The 16,710-nt window shown below is 44.8% G+C and overlaps 1 protein-coding gene across 1 annotated transcript in view; it reads right to left on the reverse strand.

Annotated features, from left to right (window-relative positions):
• Window positions 1-14,194, reverse strand: part of PLPPR1 (phospholipid phosphatase related 1) — a 265,315-nt gene extending 251,121 nt beyond the window's left edge. Inside the window, exon 1 of the mRNA XM_059412248.1 lies at window positions 13,872-14,194. The gene's annotated coding sequence lies outside the window, so the exon portion shown is untranslated. The remainder of the gene's footprint in view (window positions 1-13,871) is intronic.
• Window positions 14,195-16,710: the final 2,516 nt, after the last annotated feature.

The following is a 16,710-nucleotide window of genomic DNA, read 5'->3' on the forward strand; positions in this document are numbered from 1 at the left end:
AGGGAGAGGAAGAGAGAAAGAACCCCCAGCAGTCTCCACACTGAGCAGGGAGCCCAGCCAGCGGGGACTGGTCCCAGGACCCAAAATCACAACTTGAGCCCAAACCAAAAGTTGGCTGCTTAACCAACTGAGCCACCCAGGCGTCCCTAAAATTTCCTTTTGATCCAAAATATAATCTCTTAAGTTACAGCCATTTCCTAAACTCAAATCAAGAAATGAATCAAAATCACTTTTGAAGACAAAGAAAAGTCCTCAAGCTTCTTCCTGTGGTTCTGCATTTTCAGAAACAGGTTTACTTGGATGTTGAATCTACCTTCAAGGCAACTTAGCATTATTTTTAGGAAACAGGTCGGGAGGAGGGGCGGGAATCTAGCACCTGGGAGGGGAAAATGAGAGAAACTGTAGGTGGGTAGATATTTCTCTTTCCTACTAAAAAGCCGGAAAAAATCTTGACAATAAGTATCCTTGGGATGGTCCCCACAGGCTTTCTGGAGAAACAAGAGAAAAAAGAAACCCTCGTTCCACGAATTGTCCCCTAACAACAAATGATCTTGAATTTGAGGAAAAGGAAGAAGAACAAAGGTTTATAGCAAAACTGAGATCTGGGAGGAAGAGAGGAGAAGGGCCCCTCTTGGGGATCACCCTCTGGTGAAAGATTATAGGACATTGTATCTGCCAGATGCCTTATTGGAAAAGGTATTTATGAACTGATAAATTCTGATTTATTCTCTAGTGATTTCATCCTTCCAGTAACACTAGGCAATCAATTCACCAGTTCTGAATGTTTAGATTTCTTTCAGCTCTTTTCCTATAAATTCTATTCTCTTCATGTATAAAGATTTAGCTTAGTTTTTCATCACTTGCCAGACTGGCTTTTCCTGATGACTCTTAGGAAGGCTGACTAAGAACAACTATACCATATTCTCTTTTTAACATAGCTAACCTCCAAAATTTTTACATTTCCCTTCGATGAGTTTTGGTAAGTTTCTTCTGTGTAGCTGATGTTTAAGAGAGTGGAACCTTTTGCTCAAAGCAAAAGAACCATAAAAAAAAAAAAAAATCTAATAACTAGGGGCACCTGGCTCAGGTCATGATCTCAGGATCTTGGGATCGAGTCCCGTGTTGGGCTCCACACTCAGCGGGAGTCCCTTGAGGCTTCTCGCTCTCCTTTCCCTCTGCCCTTCCCCTTCACGCCCCCCATGGCCTGAGGGCCTCCCACATCACATACTCTATGTCTCAAATAAATAAGTAAATCTTTAGAAAAAAAACTAATAACTGTTCTCCAAGGAAATTCATAGAGATCAAGACTCAGGTTCAAGTGTTCAGGCAAGGCTGCCACGCCTTGTACAGCTCCTCCAGGAGAAACTCAGGGACAATTGTGGGGCAATCCAGACCTTCACAGAGCTGCCTCCAGTTGCTGTGTCCCTGATCACAAAAAAGCAACAAACCACACGGAACACCTGTCAACACTGCACCCCAAGCCAAACCTAGAAACCAGGTATAACCTCATATTTAAAGATCCCATGATAGCTAGATTTCCTGTACAAATATACATTTCTTTAATTGTGGGTGACATACAAAGATAAGATGGTATGCATGCTAAGTGTTTTTAGTTTTCCAAAGTTATTAATCTGTGAGTTAATTAATGTGTGATTAATCTGCTAATTAATCTGTGATTAATTAATGAGTTATTATTCTGTGCCCTATTAGCTCATTTTATTGGAGCACTATATAAAGGAGTCTTTTTATAAAATAAAATTTTATTTCTTTGGGCACCATTTAATTTTACCTTCTTCATGCAAGTTGCACCCCTAAATCTGGTCATCTGACCCCATGAGGCTAGAGAGAGGATAATTTGGCTCAATCAGGAAGAATATTTTAATGTTTCAAGTTGTACACAGTAAAATGGATTCTTATGCAAAAATAAGTTTGCTGGCATGTGCACCACCCACCAGCACCCCATGTGACAGCCGCTTAACTGAGACCTTCTGGCTCATTTCGAGCAATCCTCTGTGACCATGTCCTACCTTGGGCCTCATTCCCAGTCTGCATTCCCAGATCTGCTGAGCAGAACTCTGGAGCTATCTCACATTTTTAGATGTTGTCTCATCTTCAGTCTTTTAGATTAAGTGATTTCTACTGGTTTCCTACAATTATTTTTACATTTTAATTCATTTATTCAATAAATTTCAATTAAAGTTACAAAATGTAACAGGCACTCTTCTAGGTCTTAGGGATGTAAAAAGGGACAAGACATATAGAGTCTGTCATCTTTTTTACATTTTAGTAGGAGGAGACAGGTCACAAATAGATAATAAACATATATATGGAAAGTAAGGTGGTAGTCAATATTAATGAAGAAATGTAAAGCAGAGTAAAGAGCTTAAGATGGGGCATCTGGGTGGCTCAGTCTGACTCTTGATTTTGGCTCAGGTCATGAGATGGAGCCCACATCAGGTTCTGTGCTGGGCACGGAGCCCTCTTAAGATTCTTTCTCTGTCTCCCTCTTTCTCTGCCCCTCTCCCCTCCCCCTGTTCCCACTCTCTCTGGAAAAGAAAGGAAGGGAGGGAGGGAAAGAGGGAGGAAGGAAGAAGAGAAAAGAAAAGAGTAGAGAAAAGATGAATGGGCTGGGTAAGTGACCAGAGAAGAGCTCTCTGTCTGATGAAGACATGATGTATACAGTGGTAAGAGCATGAAAGATGTAGCATTTTGCAAAGCAGGACTCCTAGACTGTGCTGACAGCAAGTGGGAAGTCCTGAGGTAAAAGAATGTTTGCATTTTTGATGCACATCAAGGTAACATTCTCTGCCCCAGCTCTCTGGATCCTGGCCAATGACAGCTCAGATCCCATAAGCCTCAATGTTGGGTACATCCATTATGACCACCCACAAGAAGAAATGCTGGAAAGGAGAAGCTGGATAGCTTCTCGTTACCTGGAGCAAAAGGGGAGACCTGAGCACTGAATGAGTGACTGGGATTCTATGTGTATATATATATATATATATATATATATATATATATATATATATATCTGGATAACCTACCAGAAAACTAAGGAAAATTGGAGCTATGGTACGTATTTCACCAAGAGTGTTTCATAAGGTTGTCTTCATATTTGAGAAAGGCATACTTTTCATCAATTCCCAAGCAAGTCCATCCAAGTAGAAAGAAGCAAAGGATGAGGACTGAGATTTACTCTTAAAGCAGAGCTTTGATGTACTGAAAAAAACCCTCTATTTTCCCACCCCGGCCAAGCTTCTGAATTCCATGGCTCATGCATTAGGACTAGCTGATGGTGATATTCTGACATAGACCTGACAAAGTTTTGGGGTTACCAAAGTTAACGATGCATATTTTCAGCTTCCTGCTTTAAGTCTTAATTTCCAAAAAAAAAAAAAAAAAACCCAAAAAACAAAAAACAAACAAAAAGTGTTAAAGTTTTATGGAAGAAAATGTGACAACTGGGCATTTAAAAGCTTGACATTTAAGTTGTTCTGAGGGCTGCTCATCATATATGTGTAATAAATAGTGAGTAATAGTAGCTACAATGCCCTTAGTCCTTATTATGTTCTAAACTCTCTATTAATGGCAAGTAATTTATTTATTCCTTACAAAACCTCTTCCAAGGAAGGAAGATACTTTTATTATCTCCGTCTCCCAGATGAGAGAGCTGAGTCTTCAAACAGCAAAGGACCCGGCCTGACATTGCAATGCCAGTGAAAGGCAGAGCTGGGGCTAGAACCCAGCTCCATCTGTCTCCACAGCCCAAGCCATTAGCCCACCACAGGATCTCGCCTGCATAGCAGTGAAAGATAATTAGAGCATTTAGGAATCAGAGCATTGCTTATGCTCTCACCACGAAGAAAAAAATCATCAGTTAATATAAAAAAAGAGCTCCTGCCTTGATTGAAGTTGGCAGGTAAAATTCAGTTATTTTGGTACTCATTTCTTAAGGTTCAAGATGGCTAGAAGTGAAACTAAAAAATGAATCGCTGCCAGTCTGTTTACAGAAAAACACCCTCCCTGGGTAAGGAAGGCACCCTCTCATCTCAACGTTAGGGTCAGGCTATTGCTTAACTTCAGAGTCTTAGTAAAGTGGGACAGTATCAGGCCAGGGAGGAGAAGGTAGACCTTGGGGAGTGGTTAGAAAGGCAGGGAGGGGAGTAAGGATAGGGAGACAGTCTCAGCAGCAGCTTGTGGTGGGAATATTTACATAAAGCATGAGTCTCAATTTGCTAGGGATTCGTTGCTCGAACCAGTGTTTGTGAAGTGAGTACCCTTGATTCCTCTTCCAGATGTGAGGGCTGTTTGGTGGTGCCCTCCGAGGCTGTAGCCTTGTCTTCCCAGGTTGGAAGCAGCGTTGCCTTCCGAAGCTGGAAACCAGCCTGTCATCCCAGCGTCTCCAATCACTGGGGGACCCTGGAGAAGTCAGTTAACCTCAATGGAGCCTTTTCTCATCTAAAAGAAATAAGACAATTGACTAGACTCTCCCTTCCAGCAATTGTGTGAGTCAAGGAGAATTTACAGCTGTTGCCATTCATTAAGTTCGAATTAAGTCACCTAATTATTTTATCTCTTGTTAGATAGAAGGTAAGCTCCTGGAAAACACATGGTGGTAGGTGGTCCCTGGAAGAAGCTCAGAAAATATGTGCTCATTGACCATATCTACAAAATATACATGGGGACAAATGGCCAAAGAACCCTAGCATATGTCAGCGGAGCCCTATTTTAGGATAGAAAGCAGCTCTCACCCTTCTCATACAACAGTAATATTTACCAGACGCTTATTACCCTAAAAATCGCTTTCATTTGAAATTGTAACTCAAAGTAAATGGTAAGATAGTATGTAAAGTATAATCTCACCATGAAAAAGAAAAAAAGAACAACATATGTAAATGTTAATGAACCAAAAAGGTCGGAGGCTCATACACGAAGCAATTGACAGTGGTTTTCTGCGGAAGAGTTTGGAGCAGAAACAGGACTGACTTTTACTTTCTACTCCCCGTACTTCATTACATGCATTTTCTATCACACTGTGGTACCTATACCATTGTTGAGGGGTTTGATGGCTAAAATACTCTAATTGTTCCAAACTAGTCTGGCCAGGAATTGCTTGTCTGACATGTTACCTGTCAGCCTATATATAAAAAAACGAAACCCCAAAGATTTTCTCAAACCTAAAGATACTGCCTTGCTTTTTACACTGCAGGGGGAAGGGGGAACCACACAGAGATAATGTTTTCTCCAGTTAATACAAGTGTGAATGAAATGGTCTTACTTTTTTTTTTTTTTTCTTTCAGTTTCTGTGACCCCCAGGAGAGAAGGCTGTGGGCTGGTTATTAGAGCATTTGAGTGTGTGGGTTTGCCTGGAAGCAACAGCTCGCAGAGGCTGAAGATGGGACTAATGATAAAGCCTGCTCAGCTGCTAGAGCTCTGGGCTCAACAGCATTGCTCTCGACCAGATTTTATTTCTTGTTAATTAGATCCGATTTCACTTGATTATGGATTTCATTGAATTTAAAAGGTTGGGAGTGGGGGGTCACTTCTCCCTGCTATTCATCAGAAACATCCATAAAAAGAGCACCCGGAAACCCTTGACCATCAGCCGTGCAAATCCATTACTCCTCATTGTGATGGATTTGCTCCAGTAATTATGATCACCTTTTCTTCAGTCTGTGTCTGTGAGCATTTCTAGAACACTTGATGCCATAATGCCCAAAGAAAAAGCCCTTTCTGACATAATGGAGGCAAGATAAAATATGTGCTTTCACGTCATGGAAAAATTTATGACATTCACACAAAGAGGGGTATTTATTTCCTATGTGTATGCATCTCTGCTTTCTGCTGTTATTGATGAATGGGAAAAGATAAATGAAGCAAAGAAGGTGGGAATAATGGCAGGGAGGGGGGATGACTGCTGACTTTCCATCTAGTGGACTCAGACAAGCTGCTGACACCCTGTACCTAGGGCTCTGAGGGCATCAGAAGGTGATGGGGTGATCTGTCACCCCTATCCTTTGAGAGTCAGAAGGATGAAGGGGGATGAGCACAGGCCTTGAACTCAGACCGAGGTGGGAATCCAGCTCTAGCTTTGAAAGCTTGGGAGAGCTAACTGACCTTTGTTCAGCTGTCGAATGAGATATTAATGTCTGTTCCCACATGCTGGAGAAATCAAGGAAATAATATGCAAGCCTCTTCTACACTCCATAATAATGCTGTGTGTAGTAGATGCGCCCTCAAAATTCCCTCCCTTTTACTCTTCTTCTCATCTCTATTAACAGTCCTTTTCCTTCCTTTCCTAATTTTTTGGTAGAAATAGCCAAGGTTTCTTGGTTTGTTTGTTTTAAATTTCTGGCCACAAATCTTCAAAACAGGCCAGCAGTAACACAAGTCCAAACCAGCCAAGTTGGTGGGTAGAATAATTTTCTCTTTTTTCCATCTTAGGTCTTCAAAAAACTCAAATATACAGAAATAAAAATTTACAGATGAAGATGATCTTTACACTGTCCTTAGACCTGAGATAGATAGATTATAGGTAGACAGAGCTTTGATTCAACTTCGTTTTTTTCCTTTTGGCCTTGCTTTATACTGTGAATGTAATGATAACTAATTAGCAGAACAGCCAGGTAATGAAACATTTATTAACAGCTCCCACCACTATGTTGAATGGTGTTTCCTTTGATATTTCTAATTTGGGTCTATGTCATACGTAGTGTAACTGCATTCTTACACTAGTGTTGGGAGGCTATGAAATATTCTACCTCTTACTTTGCAGAAGGGCACAGCTGGAACCAGAGTGAGGCCAATGGGGCACTTGCATTGGAGGCAAATTGTGAAAGGAGCCAAAAAAAATTCAGCAATCAAGATAAACAATATTTTAATGTAAATTTTTTTTAAAAATCAAAATTATTGCCAAAAATCCATGATGAACAAAATGTCAACATTTTAAACAAAGAGGGGAATTAACCATGTGTTTGCATAACCCTTCCTCCAGCTCACCCTGATCCAGGCCTTGGGTAGACCCTACATCTGAAATCAGTAACTGGCATCTGGTCCCAGTCCTCACATTACTTGGTTACATGCTCTCAGATGAGTCACTGAACCTTTCTGGTTCTCAGTCTCCACATCTTGCTTCAGTTAGAAGTCTTATTAGAAATCTTCCAGCCACCCTGTGCACTTGCAAAGTCTATGATTTTCTACAATGTGAAGCTGCATTATTAGAACATCAGTGATGACTCAAAAAGGACAAGATTCATTCACTGCGCCAACCATTCAACACACGGCGTTTACTGAGAAGTTACTATGTGACAACTGTTCTGTGAGGTGTTGAAAATGCAAAGTTAAGGACTACAGAAACACACAGAAAGAAAAGCCAACCCTAGTTAAAAGGCCAGGACAACCTTCCCTAGGAAGACACTTTGGCCTAAAGGACTAAAGGAGTCAGGGAAGGCAAGAATGGAGTTCCACAAATGGAGAACAGCATGACCAAAGACCCAGAGGCAACAAAATTCTCAGTTGGGAACCTCAGTAAGTGTAGTATGGGCGGTACTTAGTATAAGTGGGGTAGATGAAACAAACAAGCAAAACCAGTCTTTGATTACAGAACAGTAACGAAAGTATTTGGAGAGTATAAGGCAAAGAGCACTGGGTCATGGTCAGACCTGGGTTCCACTCACTACTCTGTTGCCAATTAGCTAGATGGTAGGGCTTCCATTTCCACTGGAATGTGATTTTAGAACATACCATACACTTAGCCAAAAAGATGGAAGGCTCTTACTTCCCAAGAAGTATTGCAAATCTCACATCTGAGATACTGAGAGTTTATGTCCTTCAGTAGCGGAGATGTGCTATAATTAATACACGTAGTCACTTCCCTGCAAACAATTTGCTCAACAGCTAAGTAGCTGCTCTGTGACACCTATGAGCCTGGAGAATGCCAGGACCAGCCTCAGGCAAACAAACTTGCACCTTCCCCAGAAAGGCACGAGAAGGAGGCAACAAGGCAAATGTGTTAAGCAGACACACCCAGGACTTAGCCACGCCACTTAGGCGTATGATGGTGGTGCCGCTCTGCCCCTGCCATATTTGTGTGCTGATTTAATTCCTACAGTTGGGAAGACAGGATTAGAGCCAGCTTTTTATAACCAACCAAATTAATTTTTTTAAATGAACACCAAAGCACACAATCACGGGGGTCCTGAGCATAACGTCAGAACTTTCTGTCTGGGACTTCACTGTTGTCACACAGAATACCTACCATATAGTGAGCACTTACTCTGTGCTGAGCTTTCCAAATATTAACCAGTTGTCACAGGACTAGCTGATGGGAGAAGATGGTTATCACCTTATTACAGCCAAGAGTAATTTGAAGCTGAGAAAAGTAACCCGTGTGCCCTAAGTTGCACAGCTGAGTGGTGGAGCCAAAATTCAAATACAGTCTGTCTCACTCCAGAGTCTATGCTCTTGGCCACCATACTGTCTGAACAAGGTTCATCATCCAGTATGCCCAAGTGACACCCTTAGAGTACGGCACTCAGAGGCTCCTTGAGTTTCCAGGACACTCAACGATCTGGCTGTAGCAAGCACCTTAGTTATTTAGTTATGGGAAAGAGGAACACACTCCACATCTTTTCTCAAATCCACCCTCTTATGCTCTTGCAAAGAGGTGTCCATCCGCCTCTGTCTCCTCTCTCTTGCTCTCATTTCCCACACCTTTTGTTCCCCTTAGACACGTGCTCTCTCCACCAGCTCCCCCTTGATAAAAACTGTTGGGAGTTTCACTGTACCTTCTTCTCCCTATGGCCCCATAACTCTTCCCCCACCAGACTTCATAAATGACTGATGGGTTCGCCTTGCCTGGATTTTCTTACCTCCCATTCCCCACTCAACCCGTGGAAATACGGCTTCTGAGCAAACTGCTGTACAAACACTGCTTTCCTAATGGTCACAGTGAACCCCTTTTCACTGTCTTTTTTCAGTGCCCTATTTTCAATCTTTTCAACTTCTCTGTATTTAAAATCAACCTGGTAATCTACACACTTGACAAGGAGAGACAGTTGACAGGATTATTAAAATTGAGATCTGATTCTGCCACTTACTGTCTTGCTAACTTGAGACAAGCTATTGGAACTTTCTTTGATACATGTTGCTCTCCCGCATCCCTAAATTTTGCTAAATGCTGAGATTTAGTTTTTTGCTCTGTGAACTCCTGCTCTCTCCATCTCCCCTTAATAAGAGCAATAGTTGCCATTTACTGTGAAACCACTCCACCCTGGGATCTGTACTATGCGCTTTCCAAAATGAGTCAGTTGTCACCTCAGAATCAATGTCCACAACATGGTGTTGAGCCTTTCACTTTCTGAGCTAACTTTCCTCCCCGCTGCTCTGCTGCCATCCAAAAATCAAACCCAAAATGCTATCTTTGACACTTGGTCTCTTTCATCTTCTGTAGTCAACCTGAAAGAAATTCTCATGTTTCTTATCTGTTCTGACATCTCCTGTGGGATTTTAAGACTGGAACTCAAGATGGGAACTGCTTGGAAGTTTTCAGATTGGAACTGATTGGGTTTGGTTCAGTAAGGAACCCAGTTCCCAGGACTGCGTGGTTGGAACATGGGTTGTCTGGCCCTCATTCCAGGATGCCAAGATGCCATGAGCTCTTCAAATGAGACGCTGTGGCTTACAAACTCCCTACCTCCAGACTCTCTTGAAAGTTTGAGCAAAGCACATGAAATCAGGATATTCTGACGAGGGGGAAAGAAAGAGGAATTCACATTTATTGCCAGCCTGCTATGAATCAGGAACCGTGCGAAGTGCTGTTGCTTCCAAAATGGGCTGATGATAATTTTTAAATATAAAAAGTGTGATGCCACAATGATGCTTCTTATTGGCACTTCATAGGAAAGCTCTTCATAGAAGTAGTTCCCCCTGGATCATTTCATCACTGACCTCCCAAGGGTGATCACCCTGGAGAAATGAAGTCATGATTTAGCTCCTACTATTCTAACGGAGAGATCGTCACCTCGTGACTGGATTTCCCAATCACAGATTTAGTCTTTGATTCAACAAATATCTATTGAGTTCCTGCTCTGTACCAAGACCATGATGAAGGCTGGAGATTCAGCTTCAAAATACAGGAAGTAGAACCACACAAGTGAATGCTGAGGAAGAAGGAGGTAGGATGGGGGCACAGGCAGGAGGCCCTTCTTAGATGAGCAGGCTTTCCTTTTTCCCCTCGTTTCCCAGACACATCTCTTCCTCTCCATGCTACTGCCACCATCCTCATCATTCCACACCTACATTTCCACAATAAGCTCCCTGCCTGCCTTCTCCCCACCTCCAATCCATCGTCCACACTGGGGTCGCAGTCATCTTTCTCGAATGCAAATCTGATCATGTCTCAAACTTTCTTTCAAACTCTTTCCAAGCCTTCTGGATAAAACTGAAGCTCTTTTGCTTGGGATATTTCCATTCACACTTGACCTCTGCCATGATAGTTGGTTATTCCATGGGGCTAAGAACCTACTTTTCTCACTGTAGCCACACAAAACTGCTTCCAGTTCTTATGCAGTTGTTTTTTTGTTTTGTTTTGTTTTGTTTTTTGGCTGGAAAGCCCTCCTCTTCTCCTTGTCCTTCAAGACTCCTCTCACCTCAACCTCCCTAAGAAAGCTTCTTGATCTTCTCACCCTCCTTGAGGTGGATGCCCTCCCTTCATGCTTTTACAGCATCCTGGGCATATCTCTATGCAAATGCAAACTCCACAATATTAGTTGTCAATTAATATTACCCAGCTGCTGTTCACCTCTATATCTACACTCCAGCACCCTGTGTTCTAGCCACACGGGATGGCTTACCCTACCTCATTGGGCACTTTCACACATTTCCTCTGCTTGAACTGTCCTTTCTATCCTTCCCTACCTGGTAAAAGACTATTCATTTTTCAAGAGTATCTCAAAGCCCCAGGGGAAGAAAAACACACAAACCATGTTTGTACTACTGACCTTTGATTTAACCTATAATTATAACAGTTAAACAGACTGCACCATAGTTAGGTAAATACCCATTTCCCCCACCTTGAAAGCCACTTCCTTGTGGGTTTTTTGTTGTTGTTGTTCTCCCCCAGCCTCCAACACATAACAAGTGCTGATGTGTGTTTTCTGAATGTTGAGAAAAGCCAAGAAAGACGTTGGAGTATATAGAATACATGTTATAAACTCACTGTGCAGTACAGAGCTATCCTACTCTCTAATTATTTCCTGTGTGTTAATCTTGTATCTACAACTAGATCATAAAATCTTTGAGGCCCAGGGCGCCTGGGTGGCTCAGTGGGTTAATCCGCTCCCTTCGGCTCAGGTCATGATCTCAGGGTCCTGGAATTGAGTCCCACATCGGGCTCTCTGCTCAGCAGGGAGCCTGCTTCCTTCTCTCTCTCTCTGCCTGCCTCTATGCCTACTTGTGATCTCTCTCTGTCAAATAAATAAATAAAATCTTTAAAAAAAAAAATCTTTGAGGCCCAGAACTATGTTACCTATTTTTATATGACTTTCATGCTAACTGTGGGATAAATACTTGTAAATAGACTCTGAACATAATGCAAATGTAGGAAGAGGAAATATGTCATAAAGAGAGAAAACGGAGTTCTACTAAAAATCAAAAAACTAAAATAAAATAAAATTTAATCTTTCCTTGTTAAGTTTTGCAAAACAAATGAGAATTTCACCATGAAATAAAAAGGACAAACGCTGATAATTATATTTAAGTCCCCTCATAGCAATAACAACTTGAAAATATATGTGGAAAGGTCTTCACTAGTTTTTTTAAAAAAGAAAAAAACCTTTCAGATTTCTATCTTACTAGATGCTTTTAAAAAGAATAAAAACTGTATTATGGAGTGTACTATATTGTACATCCAAAACTAATATTATGCTGTGTGTTAACTAACTGGAATTTGAATAAAAACTTTTAAAAATCATATAAATGAAGCTGTTTTAATAATACGCATTCCTTTCCCAGTCCTCCTCCCCTTCCTTTTTTTTTTTTTTTTTTTTTTTCTTTCTCAAAAACTTTTTCACCTTTGGCTATGTTGACTTGGGAGTCAAAGTCTCCTTTATCTGTGACCTTTCTCAATTAGCTTCATGTATATTATGCTCTTTCCCGCCTCAAAGAGGTTACAAAATGTTAAAAATTAAAATTAAAAAAGGTCCCCAGAGCAGCAAAGAGAGGTTCTCTACCTATCATCTTAAAATGAAGGAAACGCTCTGACAACCCATAGCCACAAGTTCTGGATCTGAGCTTCTAGTGTTTTCTTCCGTCAGCATCAGCTTGGTTTCCAGGTTCCCCACACTCCCCTCTTCCAAGGTCCTGAGATGCAGAAAAGCCAAAGATATACCTGTCTGCACATCCCAGAGAACAAAACGGTCAAGATGGAGAAACTTTGGCACATGGCACTCTCTAGAGTTAAAGAACTAATTTGTAACTGTATTAAAGGTTAGCCCAGGAATAATCAAGTCTTTTCTACCCCAGATGTGACATTCCAGAAATCTCCATATTAGAGTCCCATCCACGAATAAAAGCCACCACCCACAGAAGTAGAAGGGGTATATGAATTCAGTGAAACCTGCAGGGTACTTTGCCTCACACTGAACCTCCTTCTGCCTAATCAGCTTCTAGTCACTCCTATCCTAAATGGCCACTGTCTGTCCCTCTTCCAGTCCCCTTTGTCCCAGTCCTGGACTCCTCAAACGTTGACTCAGTCTCTGCTGTTTCAAAGAGCCATTAGATTCGAGGCGATTCCCAGGTGCCGGGAGGCGCTCCGCACTCTGAGGCCCCGCCCCAATGGGGCTGGCATTTTAGGAAATCCTTTCCTGGGGACCTCTTCCCTGGGACCTAGGAGATATTCAGAACGGTGCCTGCCCACCACCTAGATACCTAGATGCAAAGAGTCCCTCCCGCGAAAGAGGTTAAAAGGGAAAACAATATCCCCACAAAGAAAAATAACCCAGAATCCTCCACATATTCCACCTGTGTGTGTCATAAAACCCCAGGGCAAAAATAAAGCCCCAGCTTCTCCCAGCTGCAGCCGCCGCCACAGCAGCCCCAACCCAGCTCCCAGTGCTGCCGCCTTGGTGTGCGGGAAGACAGCACCTTCTCGGGGGAGGAGAGATCCCGGCGCCCAACGTTTCCAGGAGGTGATTATGGGAAGCCTTTCAGTAACTCATCATTCATCCCCGCACTGACCCGAGCCTCACCCCGACGCCTCAGGCACTAGCGCTGAATGAGAAAGCCAAAAGCTGCCCTTCCAATTCTCCAGGTGACACCCCCCCAGACACACACACACACACACACACACACACACACACACACACACACACTACGACGCGCCTAGGGTGTGCAGTTGGGGCGGGATGACAGGTGCCCACGCCTGAGGGGAAATCAAAGGCGACGCTTTCAGCCCGGGTGAGAATCCCAAACCCCTGCCCGGGCGGGAGGACTTGGCACCAGCTACCTGCAGGGCGCCCCCGCCCGCACGCCGGCTCCCGTCGCAGCCCCGAATGCAGCCAGGAGGGTGGAACCGGACGGAGGGAGCCTCCACGCCCCCTTTGTCTCCACGTTTCCCAAATGACAGGGGAGGAAAGTTTACGAGCAGGGAGGGTGTAGCTTTCTGCTGGGTCCATCTGACACCTCGCAGGAGGCGACCCTCCCTGGGATCGCCCTCTCCCCCTGCATCGCCCGGGCGCCGCCTTCATCTGCACCTGGAAACCCGCAAGCTGGGTTTGGGCCACCTGCTCCGCCGCGTCCGGCCGGGAGCCTGCCCACCCCTCCAGCTGCCCGGGTGTCCCGGAGCCGCCCGCGGTTGCGGGAGCCCCACTCACCTCTGGTGGCGGAGCGTCCTCCCGCGCGCCCTACTGGGTCGTCGGGCTGCCGGGGGCGAGGTGCATTCACGCGGCGGCCGGAGACACGCTCCCCAGGCTCTGCTGCATTCCGCCTGCGTGGGAGAGCGAGCCGGCGAGCGCGCGGCGCGGGCGTGTACGAGAGTGTGTTTGTGCGAGTGTGTGTATATGTGAGTGCGGGTGTGTGTGAGTGTGTGTGCGCGCGCGCGCGTGGGGCGGGTGCGGGGGGAGGCGCGGGATCACAGATCCCTGTCGGCGCACATCCCGCGCTCTGGCTGCTCCTCCGCCTCCTCTTCGCGCTGCCGCTAGCACAGGGTCCAGGTTTCAGGATCTCCTGTTTGTTTAATGAAAGGAAGGAGCAAAAGGCTGGCGGGGAGGGGGGAGCGGGGGGGGGGGGGGCGGGGAGAGCGCCAGGCTGCGCATGCTCAGAGAGGGACACCGAGCGCTCACTCCGGAGCGCTGGCAGAGGGAGGAGGGCGAGCTGCGGGTTGAGGCTGGCAAGACTGCGCCCACCCAGTAGCAAGGGGTTCGGCCGGGTTCCCGGAAGGCAGCAGGGAGACCCACCCGCAAAGGTGCGTCCTGCGCGGGGACTCCCTGCGCCTGCGGTGCGGGAAGCGGGTGATGGGATCCCGACCCATGCTAGGAGACCGCTTCAGCTGCGAGTCTGGGTAACGCCGGGTTCTCCTCTGGGTGTATTTGTAGCGCTTGCGCCGGGATTCCTGGCCGCGATCTCTTGCCTCTGTGCTGCGGGGGACCGTGGTGGTCTCCCCCGGTCCGGAAGGAATCACAGGCAGCAGGTCGTACTTAAACTGAAATGAGTTTCCTGGTCTGTGCCTCTTTCTTCCCCTCTCAACTTCCACTCTGTGAAGAGCTGAAAAAGGCAACTGTCTATTTGAGTCCCAAAACAGGTTTGATGGGGCGAGGGCGGGGAAGGTACACAGAACCCCTCTTTCAAAGAACAAAGCAGGAGTAGAAGGAAGAGGAGTCTCCTAGGGCTCCATCTTCAGCCTCTTTTGATGACAAGGTTAGATGGGGGAGACATTTGCCCTATTCAAGAAGGCCAAAAGAACAATAGATCCATTGTCCCCCTTGCCTTACAGTGCCAAAGCAGTTCTTCCTGAGTGGGGATCCTGGCTGCTTGGTAGAGTGGAAGAACTGTCAAGACGAAGAGAGTCCAGTGGGAGAACCTGAGCCCGCATTGGCGATGACACAGTAACCTGAGGCCGCGGGAGAGGCTAGCTGAGAGGCTTCACCAGTGGAGTGGAAACTCTTTGGTGAGATTGTCAGTGGTTAGGACCCATTGAAGAGCCTCTATCTGCAACCTCCTTTCTGTTTCACCCTGTTTCCCCCTCCATTTCCTCTCCAACAGAAGAAAAGACATCCCAAGCCGGGAACTCCTTGTAAATATATTATTATGTTCTGTTTATTCGTTTTTGGTCCCTCCAGAGAAGGACTGCCTTTTCATCATCCCAGCTCTGGAGAGACAGAAGACAGTCTACTCTGTGCACATCTTTTCCAAGCTTTCATTAAAGATCACCTCTGAGCATTTCTATGCAGTGCAAGCGAGCAGATGCCTACTTGCTGAACTCTGACCCCTATCCCATTCATCTTCCCCATAATAATGCCAAGTGACACTAGAACAGCAGGACAATTAGACCTAACCCTAGAGCACACCCGGAGGAGAGAAAACAGCATGTCAAGATACCACCAACAAAAGCAAAGTTTAGGAGAAAAGACAGGAAGGAAGGAAGGAAGGGTGGGAACTTTAAAGAGAAAGTTCTTTAAAAGCAAAAGTGCACTGCTAGTGGCTGGTTCATTCTCTCAGTAGCTCTTTCAGGGGATAGAACTGCAGCATCTCTTTGCTAAAGTGTGTCTGAGTCTCTATCCACCAGGGAGGGGGAGGAGATCAGGTTCTCCCAAGAAGCAGCAAAGTCTTTATAATGCACCACTCACAATATTTGGGGCCCCTTCCTTCTATGCCTCTTTTCTCAGGTCTTCCCCTTAGCACCAGGCTTCTTGGAAGACATCTAAGATAGATGATTCCCCCAGAGCAATGAATAGCATTCACTTGAATTCCAGGATGTTAGCACTGGCAGGGCCCTGAGGCAGGAAAGCCATTCTCCCTGCCCTGGCACTGTACACATAAGCACCAGGTGAGTGAGGGCTCTGAATCCAGTAAGTAGGTAGGACCTGGAGCCTACAGGCAGGGCTGGGGTAGTTGCAGGTCTCAACGTGGCAGTTCTATCAATAGGGATGGTTCTGAGACAATATTTTCTACAATGATAAGTGTCCAGGACTGCCTGGCCAAGAAACACACACTGTTTTGTCTGAGGCTGGCCTTGGATAAGGAGGCAAGGGATACTACTCCCTTTGCTGCTCAGGGATACCCCGTTCACAATCTCAAAGCTCCAACAAGGTCAAGGGTGAAGGAGACTTTACAAATTTGGATTGCAAATAAAATGGAATCCTTTTATGGGGCAGCTAGGAGAGGCTCAACTAGAAGTTCTGGAAGAGCTTTTTACTGTTTGAGGAAAGAAGGGGAAGTACAGGGGACATTAAATGAGATGACGCACATAAAACACTTAATAGTGCTGAGTGTACAATGAGCTCTCTGTAACTTACAGCTCTTTTATTATTGTGGTTTTAACATTTTCATTCTTGTGATTTCTTTTTTTTTTTTTTTTTTTAAAAGGCTGAGAATATTTTTTCCCCTAAGCTTAAACAAATAAAACAGATGAAAGCCAACTGCCTTCCAATTTTCCTTCTGGCTTCCTCCATCGCCCCCTCACACATCACTGATGTATTCAAATCCATGAAATGA

The sequence above is a fragment of the Mustela nigripes genome, chromosome 9 (assembly GCF_022355385.1).
Source record: "Mustela nigripes isolate SB6536 chromosome 9, MUSNIG.SB6536, whole genome shotgun sequence".
Taxonomy (NCBI): Eukaryota; Metazoa; Chordata; class Mammalia; order Carnivora; family Mustelidae; genus Mustela; species Mustela nigripes.